At 45.0% G+C, this 18,775-nt stretch overlaps 1 protein-coding gene across 4 annotated transcripts in view; it reads right to left on the bottom strand.

The window, feature by feature from the left end:
• The window catches only part of STRBP (spermatid perinuclear RNA binding protein), a 122,529-nt gene extending 113,442 nt beyond the window's left edge, over window positions 1–9,087 (bottom strand). For all 4 annotated transcript variants that reach the window (XR_013999893.1, XM_081151722.1, XM_081151720.1 and 1 more), the window contains exon 1: window positions 8,928–9,087. The gene's annotated coding sequence lies outside the window, so the exon portion shown is untranslated. The remainder of the gene's footprint in view (window positions 1–8,927) is intronic.
• Between the last annotated feature and the right edge of the window lie 9,688 nt (window positions 9,088–18,775).

Raw genomic sequence — 18,775 nt, 5'->3', positions numbered from 1 at the left:
TAAGACATGGGAGACTACAAGAGGGGCAAAGGGAAGATGGGGCAGGGTAAAGACAGGAGTCTGGTTTGGGAGAAGTTCAGTTTGAGATGCCAATAAAATACATAATCTGAAGAGTCAAAGTAGGCAGTGGGATATACAAGCTGGAGTTCCAGAGATGAAAACTTGGGAGTCATCAGCACCTACGTGCTAGTGAAAGCTATGAGGTTAGATGGGATCACCGAGGGAATGAGAATGAAGGGCAGAGATCCCATGGGGCGGTCCAGTATTAAGAGGTAGGAATAATGAGGAAGAACCAACAAAGGAGCCTGAGAAGCCAAGGAGGTAGGAGGAAAAGGAGCAGAGTGTGGTGTCCTAGAAACCAGAGCAGAAAGTATTTCAAGGAAGGAGGCACCCACTGCAACAAATGCTGTTAATAGGTCAAGTAAGAATTAATCTTTGTGGCTTTGACAAGAGCAGTCTTAGTAGACTGGTGGGGTTGAAAGTCTCCTTAGAGTAGGTTCAGAAAAGAACAGAACTGAAGATGAATAGAAACAACTTTTTCAAGAAGTTGAAAAATTGGACTGTAGTTGGGAAAGACAGTGTGGTCAAGAAAAGGTTGTTTAGAAAAAATAGATGGCCATGGCTGGTGTGGGTTCATTAGTTGAGTGTCTTCCCATGCACTGAAAGGTCACTGGTTCAATTCCCAATCAGGGCACATGCCCAGGTTGCAGGCTCAGTCCCCAGTAAGAGGCATGCAGGAGGCAGCCAATCAATGTTTCTCCCTCTCCCTTCCTCCCTCTCTAAAATCAATAAAAACATATTTAAAACAAAATAGATGTAGCCCTGGCTGGTGTGGCTCAGTTGGCTGGGCATCGTCGCGTGCACTGAAAAGTTTCCAGTTGGATTCTGGTCAGGGCACATGCCCGGGTTGCAGACTTGATCTCTGGTCGGGGGCAGGCATGAGGTGGCCAATCGATGTTTTGCTCTCACGTTAACGTTTCTCTCTCTCCCCATCCCCTCCTCTCTCTGAAAATCAATAAAAAAATCATTTAAAAAAAATAGATGTATGCTGACTGAAATGAGCCGTAGACAGGAGAATAATGAATGATGTTGCAGTAGAGAGGGGGAAATGGATATTATTTTAACTGTTACAGAATTTCAAAGCATCAAATAGCCCAATGAAGAGAAATTTCACTAGGTTAGTACGCAATAATTTCAGAGTACTGCTACTCTTTGTGATACTAAACAACATAGGAAGGCAATCCATAATTCTAATTCGCATGCAACAGAAGGCTTAAAAGAGAGACTGGGTCATTTACTGAGAATCTTCATGTTAGACATTTTATGTTATTTCATTTAAGCTCAAAATAACTTCAAGAGATATTATCTTTACGTTACAGATAAGAAGCCAGAAGCTCTGAGAGAGTTGTAATTTGATTAATGCACAAAGCTGGGGAGTGGTAGAGCTATGTTTTAAATACAGATCCTTCTGAGAATTAGATAAGAAATTGATAATTTAGGGGGATTAAAATAGTTGTGTAGTTATTTTTTTAGGTTTTTATCTGTTAGAAATATATATTGAGGTATTTATGGATGAAAGTATATGATGTCCAAGATTTGCTGTAAATACTCCAGCAAAAACAACGAAAAAGTAACTGTGAGTGAAGAATAGATAAAAGAACAGTAGAATGCTAGTAACTGTTGCATCTAGTTGACAAGTCATGTGGAAGTTCACTATATTGTTTCTCTTTTAAGTACATTTGAAAATGCCATGATAAAAAATAAAAACTCAGCTGCTTACAAGTCAAATTACTTCAAAGCCCTTAATTTCCGCTCAATCCTCCTTTCAAAAAAAAAAAAAAAATTATGTGCTTCATAGCTTACAATTTTCTTATCTTCTTTAATCCTCACTGTAACTCTGTAAATTAGGGATTTTATTCCAATTTTATACATGAGGAGAGAGATCTACAACTAGTAAGTAGCAGGATCAGACCTCCAAGACAAGCCTCCTAGTGTCAAAACATTCTTCTACTCCCCAGTACAGAGACCAAGGTTGTACAGAGGGTCATCTCTGGACATACCTATAAGGAGACCCTTTCCTCAGATTTTTTGTTATTACATAACCCTAGGACCAAATTTCCTAGGAAGGACAAGCTTTATTCCAGTCAGTCTTTGAAAAGACTTATACTCAAGGGCTTGACTAAAAGAGACAGGTTTTAAATTTGCCCAGCCATCAACCTTCCTTGCCAAATTCAAGGACGAACAAGAACTCCATATACAACTTCTGAAAGGGTGTTCTGAAAGCCTGCCTATCTCTGTTCTAGAGTCAACTCTTTAAGCCTCCATTTCTCCAAATGTAGTACTCTGTCATCCACCTATATTACACAACTATCATAGTGGCAGAAGTCCAGGTATGTGAACCCTGAGCTCTAGAAATAAAGGATACTACCAAACAATAATACTGACCAATTTCAAAAGCCAATTTTGTACAGTTCCACATTTACCACAAAGCTGGCATACCAGAAAGCATCACAGTTAACACTTATCTTTAAGATTCCTTTTTTTTTTTTTTTTAATTTATTGATTTTAGAGGAAGGGAGGGAAGGAAGAATGGAGAGAGAGATAGGGAAGGAGGGAGGGAGAGAGAGAAAGATCGATTTGTTTTTCTACTTACTTATGAATTCACTGGTTGATTCTTCTATGTGCCCTGACAGGGAATCAAACCTGCAACCATAGTGCATCTGAACGATGTTCCAACCAGCTGAGCTACCCAACCAGGGTTAAGATACCATATTTTTAAAAGCCTCATCACTAATGTTTGAAATCTGTTCTTCCATGCTAACCTTAACATTAAAAGCTTATTTACAGCTTACTTCAAAAGCAACTGAAAATGTACATACAAAGGGCTCCAGAAGTTTATTCTCTCCAGGTGCTACCCTACATTATCAAAACTGCAACACCCTTCCCCTTTGAGGTCATCAGATTTAGTAACTAAAACTGAGTTGTCTAGCGTCACCTAAGTTAAGAGCTACTCAGTATCCAATACTTCATTAGGTTAAAATGCAAGTTGCCTAAGCTGTACAAAAGCCTATGATTAGATATAATGTTTGACGGGTTTCAGATTTACTAGGAATTAGAAACATCATAAGAATAAGTTGCCTCCATCTTAATTTTTGAAAACAAACCACTTCTTTATCAGGTTACTTGCCTAGCTATCTTAAAATGTACTGGTTTCCATTTAGGCTGACTGAATATAGGTAATCAAAGTTACAGACTCCATTTTCACATTCAGGGTGAATCTATCTACAGAATAAGCTATTCTTTACTCAAAAAAAATATGTTTGAGCCTTGCTAAAAAATCTCAGGTCTGGTAAAAAAAAACACCTTAGAGCCCTAAAGTCAATGCATGTTTGCTAAATGAGACTGGCAAAACGGGTTAAAAAGCACACTTTAAAAAACTACTTGTTTTATGTCAATAGTATTAATATGGTTAAATTCAATTCATAAACAAAATGCTGATCTGCTCAACAGGATATTGTGAAAAGCCCTGGCACCTGGAAAACTGCAAAGAGCAGAAAATTCTGCAGGTGCAGTAAGAAACTACATCTTATCCATGACCCAGAAACGCTTCAGAATTTATTACACAACCTGCTGCAGAACTCTCACTTTTCAAATGGAAATGAACCATGAAGTCACACAATGCAAGGCTGTGATTTTATTACTGATATAATCAACTGTACCCTTTCGAATTGTGCTAAAGTTAACTAAAGAAAGCAGATGTTCTACATAGTATTAGTTATGTCAAAAATTAAGATAATTTGAATATGAAATAACTAAAATTTAGGACTGCTACATTCATAAGCAACACATATATGGAATGCCTTTTGTGAGATACACACCATACTTCTCAAAAATAATACACTTGTCCCTGAGGACAAGAAATAATTCAAATTAGTCAAGAAAGTGAAAAATCAGGCCATCTGGTCACCTCACTATTCAACACAAAACCTAAAAGTTAAAGATCTACAGAGCCTTCTCACTCAAACATTTAAATATTTTTATCACCATTAATCTAGTCCCATCACTTTATTCCTTTCTGTTTTGATTGCCATATAAATTTAACTTACATCTCTCAATAAACAGTTTTCTAAAATCAAACTGGACTATGAAGCCTCTCATAATTACCTGTCAGAAAGTTTTTCTACAGCTAAACAAATTTTTTAAACAACCCAATTTTCCAATAAACGGAATGAAAAACAGAAGAGCAGTAAGATGGTTAATGGTGTCCAAACATGTTATGTAAGAGTAAGTAGATCAGCTAACACAGAAAGGCTACTATCAGGGCTGGGTATTACCAAGCTCAAGCAAATTAATGTCTAATAAAGCAACTTACTATTTACATTTTTGCAATATCTATCACGACCAGCATCTAGAGGCTCTTTACAACTAATAAACCAAACACAACATTTAAAAAGCATTTAAAAATCATTCCCCTTTAAAGAGAGCATAACCTGTCAATGGGCTTGGAAATGTCAAATGGATGGATAATTATTTAACAACTAAAACTTAAAACAGGAAAAAGTACTCAATAAACCTGAAAAAAGAGGCTTAATGCCACTAGAAGGGATAGCTCTATTTTTCTGCTCAAGGTACTCATAATTACTTTTCTGCAAAATACATAGAAAAATGTATGTTTATTATTCCTGATTTAAGAATTGAATTCACTAAGTGAGAAACACTCTGTCTCTGGAAATTCAGGCTTAGAAACAATCTTGGTCTATAGCTAGAACTCAGAATGTCTTTCACAAGCTTCTGCTTTACTCAAGAATTCAAACAGACACCAACACTCGGCTGCAGAAATGAGCCAGGAAAGATAAGCAGACAGTAGAGCAAAGAATGAACAAACTTCAATTCACAGACATCTCTGAAACTCACAGAAGTTTCATCTCTATCCAAGTTTCTCACTACAAATTCACCTATTTAATGCCAAAATCTGAAGTACTAATTATCATCTGACCAGGCTAGAAAAAAAAGAGACTAAAGAAATAACATCTATTCCCCATTTTTACATAGTTTCTAATCTTCCTGAAAGACTTAAACTTGTTTTATATAAACCATCTCAGTTCTCATGGGAGGCAGATAGAGTCAGGTTTCTGGAGGAGAAACAAGCACAAAGGGATTAAGTATCTTGTCCAGCAAGCACCAGTGAAAATAAAACCAGACCCAATTATTTAGCCTACAAAGTCTAAATAAACTTCTTGCCTTGGTTCGTAAACTTAGCATAATAATATTTTAAAGTGCCTACAAACTATCCCAAACCATAGAACTTCACAGAACAATACATATGATTGGAACACTATGCCAGAATTGAGTATTCTGAGGAAGAAAGTACTGCTCGCCCCAAATCATTAAAATGAACAAACACAATGGACACAATTTAAAAATACAAGAGGAAACAATAACCATATTGGGAAGATTTTTTCAAAGGTCACTCTATTCATCTTATGTCCTACTGCTCAAATTCTCCGCCAGGGAGCCAAAGGGGTCAGAACAGACATGCTTCTTCTAATTATATTCTTTACATATATCAAATCTCAGAATGCTGCTAAGAGTTTCAATGGAAGGCATATTATATTCTAAAAACATTTCCATCCAAAAATAAAATATTATAGCAATGCCTTCAGAGCATTATTTTTCTGCCTTCATAATATACTTCAAATTTGGATTTCAAAAATGATTAGCTTCCAGTGTATTTTTTATTTATATTTACAGATTCAGATTGCTTAAAATGTGGTGTTCTGCTCAGCCCTCATTAGGTTTAGGCAAGATTCCCACTTACACTCAAACTTATTATTTGAACTTACTTGTAACGGCTGCATTAAGATACTTCCTAAATTGACAAAAGAAGAAAATTAATTAACCCAGAAAGCTTCTCAACATACCAAAGCAGACCTTTTATTTGAAATCATACTAGGTAAGTACCACATTACATACTACATGAAGCCCACAAAGCGATAAATATTTCTGCAACATGATGAAATAATTTTTTTGTGTGCAAAATTTGACAAACTATCAAAGGGGAAATCATTTTCCAAGATTCTAGAAAACTGCTTACACTAAGGCAGTCTCAAAGCTGTTTCCGTAATTCTCCCAAACCTCAAAGAATCTAACACAAGCCCCAGAACACTGAATGAAACCTGCACTGAAATGTGCTCAAACCCCTAAAGGTTATTTCCTATGTGTTTGACAAGCTGATTTCCCTATGTCCACACAACCCCAGAAGTCTTTCCTCAGTAAAGCTAACACTACACTCCCCAGCTCAAATAAAAATACCTAAAATCCAAAAGCCTACAACTAAATTTTACTTGAACTATTTGGGAGAAAAAGCTGACTTCCCAGGGTCAGGTATTGACACCCCGAAAGAGCGTTAGAGAGTCAGAAGAGCTCCATTCCATCCACTTCTGGGTGCTGAATGTATTTATTACCTCTGTCTGCCTCTAGCATGGGACTCAGATATTACATCATTCGATGTCTGAAAACTGCCCCATTACCCAGAAAGCACCAGGGTATCTGAGCCACTGCACCAAGGTATCCCTTCCTCCCTCTGTAATACACAGCCCTTGAATGTTACTGACGCGGGGCCCTGCTCTGTTACAGTATCTTCACAAAGACATCTGCCCTGCACCTGCCACAATCCTATTTCTAGTCACTCTTGGTGTGTTCTTCACGTCCCTGTATGCCTCTTCTGTCTGCCCACTCATCAGGCCTATGTGCTAGGACAATACCCCAGCCCACACCTTCTACAAACTTAGGAATGTGTACTCAGCCCTCCCTTATCCCTTCCCCATTCACTAGGTTCTGGAACTAAAATAAGGCTTCATGACCTCTGATCCTAGAAGCATGAACTTTCAGGTATGGGTACAGGGCTTACTATCCTCCATATTCCATTAACATCATTCCATGATCCACACATACACCGCACACACACACTCCAGTTTCTAAATCTGGAATTTAATCCCCTCGCTTCAGATTTTTTTCCAACTTCTGCACTCTGCCCTTCCTTATACTACCAGTGACCTAAAAATGTTGGCCCCTTTAATCTCTCAAGCCTCAGTTTTCTAATCTCTCCCCACACTTCACCACCCTGCTCTTTCCACACTTTTTTAAGCAACCTGTTTTCCTAACTCTCTCAACCTGCATAGTCATTTCCTGCCCTACACCTGGCATCCTAGCCCCCCCCCCAATCCAATAGACAACCTATCCCTTTCTAGCTACAGTTGGCCCCACACACATCCCTACCCTGCCCTTCCCTTATCCCATTATAGGTATTATGCATTCCTCTACATCCTACCCCCCAAAATATCCTGTCTCCCCCCTTCCTTTCCTGTTCCCTCAAACTGCTTCTACCAAAATCTAGCACCCCAAACCCTTGCTTCCCTCCTTCCATATGTCGTACTCCAGACCTGTATACCTTCCCTTCCAACCTATCCCCTACTGCCTCCCTCTACTGATTTCCCTTCACACACACACACACACGCACACGCACACGCACACGCAGCGCCTCTCCTTCCTTCTCCCCAACTTCCCTCCACACTTCCTGCTCAGAAACATCCCCTTCCATCAGTCCACAGCTCACCTGCGGCTCGAAGAACACTTCCTTCACCCCCTACACCTCTGGCCTTCCATCTGACACACACTTCACTTCCCCTGTCCCCTCCCACCACCCCCAGCTCCAAAGTTCCCCCTCGTCTGCTCCCGCACCTTCCTCCATACTTCCAGCAAAACACACCCTCCATTTCACTCTCTTCTCCTGCTGCACGCTACATGCCCTGGCTCACACCCCCTGCCCAGGCATCTTCTCCTCTCCACCCCCATCACCCTACTCCACCGGCCCCGTGCTCCCCCAAACTCCTCGCTCAGGCCCCGCTCGCCACCTTCCCCCTCCGCCCCGGCTCATCTCCCCCGGGCACCACCACAACGACACCTGCCCCGCGCCCTCACCTGTTCTCCCTCCCTCCCTCGAGGCCCATCTGCCGGCCTCACCCCCTCCCACCCCCTCCCGGCTCCCCGACACACCTCGCGGCCGGCGCCGTGCTCGCACCCCTCGCGGGTCTCCCGAAGCCTCTGGGCCTGGCCTCACACGCCTCCTGCCCAGGGACCCTCCGTCCCCTCGCCAGCACCGGGGGGCCCCTGGACACCCCCTGCCCGCTCCCCCTCCCCCTTCCCCCACGTTCCTCTCCACACCTGCCCGGGGGGCTTCTTTCCTCCTGACCCCCGCCCCCCACGCAGCCCCGACCGCCGCTCCTCCCCGCCCTCCCCCGGGTCCTCCCGTCTCCGCTCCCAGCACAGCGCCCCTGCCCCCTCAGCTCCCCTCACGCTCCCCAACCCCGCGAGCGGCCCCCGCCCGCCCAAATGCCCTCCATCCCTCTCGCACTCGCCCTGGCCCCTAGGGTGCCCCGGACCTGCCCGAAGGCCCGCACCCTCCCTTGGGCCGGGTCCCTCCACCCTAGTCTCCCCCAAACCAGCGCGCACCCCCGTCGGCCCCCAAGCCTCTCCCCCAGCCCCCGTCCCCAACGTCCTCCAACACCTGCCCAGAGCCCCTCGCCCTCGCTCTTACCCAGGCCCCCCAGCGCCGGTCCCCCCGCGGTCCACGCCCTCCCCTCGCCGGGGCCGGAACCCCGTCCCCACGAAGGTGAGCAGGGCTGCCCGCTGCCCGCTGCCCTTGCCCGGAGCGGCCGGGGCACTGCAGCGGCGGCGGCGGCCACAATGCCGGAGCCAGGGGGCCGGGCTGCTCTCCGCCCCGGCCGCCGCCGCCGCCGCTGCTAAGGACGCACAACAAACAATGCGGGGCCCGGGCCGGCTCCGCCAACCGCCTTAACCGCCGCCTCAACCGCCGCCCGCCCGGGACGGCCCGCCGCGCAGGCGCCTGCCCCGCCGCCGCAGCCTACCCGCGCCGCCGCGCTCTGCCCGGTGCCCGCTCCCGCTCCCGCTCCGCCGCCGCCGCCACCTCGTCAGCCCGCGTCTCCGGCTTCTCAGCCCAGCGGCGGCGGCTGCGGCGGCTGCTGCCCTGGTGGCGCTCGCGGCTCCGGTCTCCGCTTCGGCGGCAGCGGCGGCAAGCACGTGACGCCGCCGGGCGCGCCCATTGGTCGGGCCGGGGGGCGGGCCCCGCGGCTGCTGGGGAACGGAAAGCCCGCCCCCTCGCTCGCCGCGCGCCCCCTCCACGCGCACTCTGCCGCACCTGAGAGAGCCGGCCAGCGCCCGCCGCCACGGTGCCGCGCCGCCGCCTGCGCCAACTGCGCACCTGGGGACGCGCAGGGAGCACACGCCGGCGGCGGCCGCCTGCACCTGTGAGCGCACGCCTACGTTAAATGCGTCTCCGCCTTCCTCCCGGCGCCAGGCCTCCGCCCGCTGCAGCACCTGAGCCCCGCTGCGCTAGCGGCGTAACTGCTGCGGAGCGGGGACGAGCTGCGCAGGGAAGCGAGCGAAATGCACGGAAACTTCGTAACTTCCGAATCTGGGAGCGGCTCCCGGCCGCCGCGGGGAACCCGGCTCCAAGTCCCCAAGCCCCAAAGCGGGGTGTCCCCCCAACCCCAGCGGCTACGCAAACGGAGTAGGTGCTGCACGCAGTGCCTCCCCAGGCTAATGACTTTTGACTCGTTAAAAGGTTGGATACCAACCTCCGCCCTCCTACACGTAGCAGCTGTGTGACCTTGACCACTCTGATCCTCAGTTTCTTGGTTGGGGAAACGGAGACAATGATTCCGTTTTATGAGCTGTTGGAGAGATGGAAAAAAACGATAGGTGTGAATTCTCCTAGCACTTTGGAGGCACTGAACAGAAGTTGCAGCTTAGTCAGTAACCACCTCTCTTTCTCCCATCGGGCATGGACCCCTCTCTAAATTGAGTTTGGGGCCAGGGCTTCTCTGACCTCCTGATAGTTGGGTCAGGCTTTGGCTGAACACTACCCAGGTGGCTCTGAGGAAGGTAGGAAGATAAGCTTTTTATTTTAGAGAGTCCAGCACCTTCTTGGCACCCAGCATTCTGCCAGTCAGTTTGGCCAATACTTCGTACCTGTGATATGCCAGGTGCTGTGCTGGGTGCTAGGATGCACAGGTGGATGAGACAAGTCCTTGTGCTATAGGAGTTCCCAGCCTGGGGCAGAAATGACCTGACCAGTAGGGTTGGGAAAGCTGGGGTCCAGAGGGATCTCCAACAACAGTCCCCTCCAGGCCCCTTCCCATCTTTCTAACACACCAAACAAATATTTTAACAGCTCTGCTTTATTCATGGGATAAAGTGTAAACATTCTAACTCAATAAGCTTTGGCGATCTGGTCTTAAGTTTCAAGGTGCAAGCCTTTCCCTTTGCCCCTCCTTAAGGCCAACCTGACCCTGCAGCCACACTGATCTTCAGAACTGTAGCTGCCAAAGTATGCCCAGGTTTGTAACACTTCTGAGCCTCCTGAGCCAGGTGCTGAGCCCCAAACCCCTTTCTACATCCTCTCCTCATCTCTAACTGCCCACACCTTTCCTTAGTCTTCCTGAGAAACTCCTTGCAGTTTTATCAGTCAACTCAGAACATACTCTCTCAGGAGCTGCTTGGCTGCCTCAGACACACTGCCTAAACTCCCTCTGCTTTGCACATAACCCATTAAATCATGTGTTCTGTGACATTACATTGTAATTGTTTAGCTGTCTGTCTCCTCTCTGAACTGTAAACACCTTGAGGACAGGGTCATCTACTTGAGTGGGTTAGCAGGGGCTACCATGCACACGAGATGAGATCATTAAAGCTGGGCTTTACAGGAAGAACATGAATCTGCTAGAGGGAGAAGAGATGCCATGGTGTAAAGATCTGGGTTCAGTGCACAGCAGCTGCAGAACCCTGGAAAATAGTCTAAGTCTTAGGTTACTCATCTATCAAGTGAGACTATAACATTGCATACTTCATAGAGTTGTTACAAGGATTCAATGAAACAATGTACTTCAGGTACTCAGGCCTGGCGCTTGGTAAATCACAAACATTTTTTAGACTGGAGGACTGCACAGCATTAAGCATTCAATGGTATCTCTTATTCCAATATCTTTATTGAGTTTATAACTCTAAACATTACTGACAAAAACATGGAAATGATACAAAAGTAAAGAAAATTAGAATTTCAAAATTAGAATTCCTGCCCCCACACCTAACTCCCTCTACACCTAATTCCACCTCCCAGGGCAGCTACTGTTAAGTTTTGCGTGTCCTACAATGTATATCCAGAGAAAGAAAAAAGTTGCAGAAAATTACATGTCTATAATGTGTTATGTAATGTGTTATTCTGCATAGAGAACAGTCAGAAAAGAGTAAACACCAATTACTACTATTATGCCTGGAAAGTAGAATTGAGTGTGGGACAGGGGACTTTAAATACTTCTGCATTGTTTTAATTTTTTAATGAATACATATATAATACATTTCTAAAATTTTTACTGAGGTATATATACATATCATAAAATTCACACATTTCAAGTGTACAAGTCAAGGACTTTCAGTAACTTTACCGAGTGGAGCAACATCAATATAAATCAGTTTTAGAACATTTTACAGATTCCCCATAAAATCCCTCACACCTGTTTACTGTTAATCCCCATTCGAACCCCAACCACAGGCAACCACTAATCTACTCTCTGTGTCTCTATTTTTGCTTTTTCTGGATATATTAAGTATATTTCCTAAAAAAAAAAAATCAAATAGATATTTAACAAAATAAAGAATAAAAGCACTACCTCCTAATCCCACCCAGGAATAGCAATTACTGTTAATATTTGTATCCATTGTTCCAAACTTTTGCCATGTATATAAATATATAACTTTTACAAGGTGAGGTTACAGTAACACCTTCAGGTTTTATTTTTTCACTTAATATAAAGTAAATACACCTCTTTTTGTGTCACTGAATATTCTTTTGCATAATGTTGTATCTTATTAAGAATCATTTAATTAAGCCAAGCCCCTCTGTTAAACAGTCGGGTCTTTTCCAGTATTTCCACCCTTAAAAACAGGGGAAGGTAATAGATGTTGTAAAGTTCTAGAGCTCAGTGAGCTTTGAAATCACACCTAAATTCGAACACTAGCACTTCCTGTTTCATCCATTCACTGCACAAATATTTACTGAGAGCCTACTATGCACCACTAGTCCCTAGGGATCCAAAAGCAAGCAAACAGCTACACAGCCCTACCCTCGTGGGGCTAGAGGCCAGTGGGAGAGATGTACATTAATCAAACAACCTTGAATAGCCTACAGAGAAGGGAGCAGCCACCAGGAGAGGAAAGGCAGGGTTCTCAAAGACTGTCTGAAGAGGCATTTTTGGAGCGCATCCTTGGCACGATGCTGTGCCATTCTCATAAAAGGCGCCTAGTAACAGGAGGTAGATTGGCTCCCCTGCAGGAGCCGAGTGTGGCCTTTCACAGCTCCAAGTGCCTTCACACCCTTAGCCCATTTGGCTCTTCCATCTCGCCAACTTAAGAGAAGGAAATAGAGGACACTGAGGCCCAGAGAAGGAAGCGAATTGCCCAGAGTCACCGGGCCAGAAAAGGACACAGCGGGAATTGGACTCTTGTCTGACTCCTAGTCCAGGGCTCTTGGTCCCAAAAGACATCTTTGAAAAACAATATTCAGACAGAGACAGAAAACTGGTACAGTTGTACAATCTAATACAATAGACACGGGCCACAGGTGGCTATTTAAATTTAAAATAAAATTTAAAATTCAGTTCCTCAGTTGCATTAGGCGTGTTTTAAGTGCTCCATAGCTACATGTGGCTAGTGGTTACCATATTGAATGGCACTGATATAAAACATGTCCATCATTGTAGAAAGTCCTATTGGTCAGAGCTGACCTGGGGGAACAATCATAATAATTAGCAGTAGTAATAATGATAACTTACTTGTATATTATCTTCCTAAGCACTTGCCCTGGGAACTAGAGAGTTCAATGTGGTCTCCCTGTTTTTCACTTCCGCACCCCTTCACCAACCACAGGCCAGCTCTATAGAAAGAAGCTGAACACAGAAAAGGTGGCTAGTCCTGCTGTGGGTGAGGGGTGGGACAGAGGGGACGTGCCATCCCTCAACTTCCTGGCATCATGCTTCTAAATCTACCTGCATCTCCAGCCATTCTCTCTTCCTTACCTCCTTTCACCAAAACCAGCTCCTATCAAAGATCAGGCCCTTTTACTGCACCTGGATGCCCTCTTTTCTTACCCTCTCAGGAACTTCACTCCTTAATCTGCCCCTTTCTGTTAAGGTCAGCCTCTCTTTCCCTCTGGATTCTTTCCATTCTTACCCAGACAGTCCCTTCCATTTTTTTAGGACAAAAGGAAGAGAGCGGGGGAGGGAGGGATGGAGGGAGGGAGAAAGGGAGGAAGGAAGGGAGGGAGGGAGAGAGGGAGAGAGAGGGGGAGAAGAGAGGGAGGGAGGAAGGAGGGAGGGAAATGATGAATAACTCTTGGTAGAGTCTGAACACAACAAGGTATAATCTTCATTCACTTTGCATAGTATTTGCCTCCCTGGAATCTTAAAATCATGGTAGACTATACTTTGTCTTTCTACGAGAAACAAACTTAGTTGTTAGGCACAGTTAATTGTATACAGGACTTTCACCTACATAAATGTTCAGTGTGACATTCAAAAGTTGTGCAATACTGTCCATGCATTGCAGGGCATCTAGCATTCCTGGCTTCCCCCCAATAAATGTCATTATGACTATTCAGGCTCCACCACAACTGACTAAAAGCCTCAAGTGAGAACTATGGCTCTAGACTCTCATTCAACAGCCTACTCAGCATCTCGACGTTTCACATGCTACTCAACTGTCCATTAACTGCAGCTCTTTCCTCTCAGCCCCAAACCTATCCCCCCTACTGTTCCCCAGCTCAGTTCCCTTACTGGAGCTATGGTAGCTACTGATATTAAACGATCAGTCATCTGAAGGTTTCACACAGGCAGAATGTGTGTTTGACTTTTCTTTGTATCCCTTAGAATGGCGCCAGGCGTATAGTAGTTACTTAATAAATATTTACTGAATGAGTACCCAGAAAATTTTCCTGGTTCCTCTTCCTTGGGTAACAAAGCCCAAAGCAATTTGGGAGGAGAGGACTGGACCAGAAGAACAGGGATTTTTGGTCAGGAATTCCCCAATTTCTACAGAATTTCTTCTAACATCTCATTTCTATTATCTATTACCTATCCATCCAAGATACAAAATAGCCCAGAGCTCCTGCTGAAACTGCCCCACCGAAGTTCCCTCCATCAGAGGAGTCTCCCTGGAGTTCCGGGGGTAAGGCCCAGGTTCATCAGCCTCAAGCATAACATTTCTTTGAAGCCTCACATCTTATCTTTGAAATCCATGCAAATTTCACCATTTATTCCTATGTTTGTTTTAACATGAAAATTATGTTTTTAATTACTCCCCTTTAGAAGAAAAATGTAAAACCTATTTTTCTCACTTTTCCAGTAATACATTCACACTCTAGGAAGATGCTCCCAGAGCATCCCGATGCTCTGAGTATTTCCTGGCACACCGCTACCTACCCCTGGTGGTAATTACACTAACAGCCAACATTTACCAAGCACTTATTATATGCCGCACAGTATATTACGCACTTAGCATGCGTTATGTCTTTAATCCTTGAGACAATCCCATAAAGTAAGCACAATGTTCATCTTAATTTATAGTTGAGGAGAGAAGGGCTCCGGGAAGGTAAGTAACTGGCACTGGATCATACAGCTGATAAGCTGAAGACCTGGGATTCAACTCGGTGCTCTCAGTCACTGTCCTGCCCACCCTAGTTTGAAAAGCGAGCTTCTAGACTTTTAAAACAAGAAAGCTTTCAGACAGCAGGAAGGCCCTACGAAATCTCCCAGCCCCAGTAACCTGCTAACCAGGGAAAGTGCTGAGGTGTCTGGGTCTCTGGGTGGATATATTTTCAGGGTCCACAAGTCGTAAGAGAAGTTTCTAGATGTGTGTCTTGGTTTCAGTTATAATCTACAAGTAATAATAATATAAGCATACTCTGGATCCCTGGGACGGCCACCTTGTAAATGAATCCTGATGCCCAAAATTTAGTTCTTGCATTGGTGCAGAGTGATTGCCTAAAATGACAAGTTTAACCTCAAATGCAGATATCTTAGACTGGGGATCAAACTTTCAAGCCAGTGAGAAATTGTTTCCCTTAAAACTGTGATTCTGAACTAGGAGTACTTTTGCCCCCCAGCCCCCACCCAGGTTACACAGGAACCACCCCCACCCCCATAAAAAGGATCATCTGGCCCAAAATGCCCGTAGTGCTGGGGGTGGGAAACCAAGCTTTAAAATGGTTTTTATGGCCCGGCCGGGAGTGGCTCAGTGGTTGAGCTTCGACCTAGGATCCAGGCGATCAGGGTTCGATTCCCGGTCAGGGCACATGCCCGGGTTGCGGGCTTGATCCCCAGTTGAGGGTGTGCAGGAGGCAGCCAATCAATGACTCTCTCATCATTGATGTTTCTATCTCTCTCTCTCTCCCTCTCCTTTCCTCACTCTGAAATCAATAAAGATATATTTTTAAAAAATAAATAAAAATAAAAATAAAATGTTTTTTTTGGGGAGAAAAAGGGAACAGAGTGGAGGGCGAGGATGGGAAGTGCAGCGTCTCTGAATGAAAAGGTACATAGCTGTGACTTGGACATCTCATAAATGATTCGTGTAGATATTTAAATCATTAAACTATATACACTTTAAAATAATCTCTAAAATGAAAAATAAGCAAAAACACGAACATAACTTTATATGAAGTTGACAACATGACCACACAGAAAAACTGAATTAATCCAACTGACCTTAAAACAAAATATTTTTGACCACACATCTTCCATGAGATATATTCTAAGGATGGGGGGGGGAGCACTTTTAGTATTGTTATTTAAAAATGTCTCTCATGGGATAAGACATTTCAGTAATTACATCAATGTTGTTAAAATCCAAGATCTTCAAGATGAAAGAGTTACAAGTATAATATCAAGTTAATTAAAAAAACTTATAATTTTATATCTGAGTTGGAACTATCAGCATTGCTATTCAATTCTCACCTGGAAATTTCATAAAAACTGGAAGGTTTTTTTTAAAAAAACAAAACAAAAAAAGAATTCCGTATTTATTCTACCTTCCATTATGAACTATATTTCAGGGGAACCACTTGCCCCAGTGGTTAAGGAAAAGTTCTTTTATACAGCAGAATTTCAGCTAGTAAGTCAGAAGGAATACTAACATTAGATCATCACCATTTTGCAAACCCTGATAATACACCTGATTTAGGCAGCGATCATCAATACATGGTAAAACCTTTGAATGAAGGATTGATGAAAATAGGTGATATTCTGGTTAGCTATTGAAATGTAACAAACCACCCTAAAACTGCCTGACTTAAAACAACAACTTATTATTTCTCAAGGCCCTGGAGGTGGACCGGGCACAGCTGGGTGATTCTCCCTCGGGGTCTCCCGCGCAATTGCGGACAGATGTCAGCTGGTGCTGGGTTCATCTGAAGGCTCGACAGGGCAAAACATCCAAGGTGGTGCACTCATGCTGGCTGTTGGCTGGGAAGCTCAGGTGAAATGTCAACTGTACTACAAATACGTAGCCTCTTCGTATGTCTTGGACTTCTCACAGCAATCACTTTTAAAGACCCTTAAAGACTAGTCCTAGGACTGGCCTGGAGTCACTTTCTCTGTGTTCAATTGGTCAGAGCAGTCACAGGCCAGACCAGATTCAAGGGGGTGGAGGTACAGACCCCATAGAGGAGTGCTATTTGTGTTCAGGGATGGAAGGAATCGGCGGCCCATACAGAGAGGAGGTGAGCTACACAGCGACACTGCTGAAGCATGGGGAAAATGCCTTTTCCCTTGCTCACTGCACCCCTCTCACATCCATCCCCTTCCTCCGTCCTGTCTACCACTATCTCAGTCCACCTCTGTGAGAGTGGTGGCCTCATGTCCCCTCATTCTGTTATTGGGTAGTTGTTGCAAGCTCCCCTCGAGTTTTCCAGAAGGCCAGATTTGCACCGAGATAAAACGCGAAGCTTAGAAAGGTGAAACTGCTCACCGGCTCACTGAAACATTTAAAGGAAAGACTCGCCAAGCCCTCTGATTCTGCCACCTCTGGTCACTATGTTCCTTTCCAAAGCTCACTTCTTAAAAACAGGTCACAGAAATTGTCCTTGCTGAGTCCCACAGTGAGTTTGGATTTTTTTAAAAATAGCTCGTTCTTCAAGTGCAAAAAATAACATCTGAGACGTTGAAGTGTGAAACACACCTTTGTCATGACTCCGTACAGGCTGAACGGAAGTTTATTAAACTTTCCAAAAAGAAAAATTTCCTCTTGAACTAAGAAAGCCTGAGAGACGACAGCTTGGGAATGGGGAGGGGGGAGGAGGGAAAAGAGACGAGACAGGCGGAGCAGTGAGAAAAGCAGTAAGAGGACCTTTCTCATCTCTGTGGCTTTCACATGCCACTCTTTCAACCTTGAATGACCTTCCTCCCTCAGCCTGCCTGATAATGTTCTCTTTAAATTTCACCTCTGTGCAGCCTTCTCTGACCCCCCCAGGCAGAGTTACTCACACCCTTTGTTCTCAAAAACACTCTGTACACGTCTTTATTATTAGCACATTGTGTCGAAGCCGTCAGTTTACAGGTCTGTGTCCCTTCTTAGACTGTGAACTTCTCATCAGCAGGGACACTGGGTGAGTCATCTGTGAGCCCCTTGGCCTGGCACCCGGCCTGGCATAGACGGGGTGTTGGGTGAGGTTGCAGATAAGAGATGGTCTCACTGGGAGATGCTTTAAATCCTTTCAGTCCTTGTTCTACTTTCCAAATGCCTCCTGACTCTCTCCACACTCTCCTAATGCCAAATCTTTCAATCTACCTGCGTCTGAGCCCATATGCTCTGCCTTCGCCCTGGATACAATGGAAGAACTGTCCCTGCTGCTACCTAAGGCCACCTGCTCCCCGCGTCCGCCAGATCACATGCCCTTTGTTTCTGCAGTTGTCCCCCTTTCTCCTGCATCACTGATTTTACCTTTCTAGTAAATTATTTCCACTAACAGATACTCTGCACTTTTTCTCAAATACACACACACACACACACACAGCCTCATTTCTCTGCAATTATCCTAATCTCTCCTCAGCCCACTCCGCTCTGCCCCATTTAGTCTTAATATCACCAGTGACTCCCATGTTGCCAAACCCAAATGATTAGTTCTTCCTCTGCCTCTGTTTACCTGCCTGCTCAGCAGCATTCACCACCGCCGATCCCACTCCTCTGGAAACACTTTGTTCTGGGCTTCCAGGATCCCGCGCCCCCCCTCACCTCTCCGCCTCACTGCTCACTCCTTCTCAGTCTCCGTGGCTGGAATCTCCACCTCAACTTGCCCCTACAGGGTGGAGTGCCCCAAGGCTCAGTCTTCAGATTTCCTCACTATCAAACTTGCCCCCACAGTGGCCCATCCAGGCTCCAGCTCTGATGTAGCCCTGGATAACACTCAGATTTCCATCTGCAACCACAGCCTGGATTCCAGGCTCAATGGCCTGCTGCCTACTTAGCATCTCTGCTTGGAGGTCAAAAAGGCATCTTGAATGTAACATATCCAAAACCAAACCTGTGATTCCCTCCACTCACCTATTCCTTTCTCAGGGTCCCCCACATCTCAGTAAAAAGCCCCACAGTTCACATGGTGAATGGTCCAAAAGCTTTGGACTTAACTTTTTCCTCTCCCATGCCCGTA

Source organism: Miniopterus schreibersii (assembly GCF_964146895.1).
Source record: "Miniopterus schreibersii genome assembly, chromosome: 11".
In the NCBI taxonomy this organism is placed as follows: domain Eukaryota; kingdom Metazoa; phylum Chordata; class Mammalia; order Chiroptera; family Miniopteridae; genus Miniopterus; species Miniopterus schreibersii.
The sequence above is the reverse complement of the archived record's forward strand: the minus strand, read 5'-3'. Positions and strand labels throughout refer to the sequence as shown.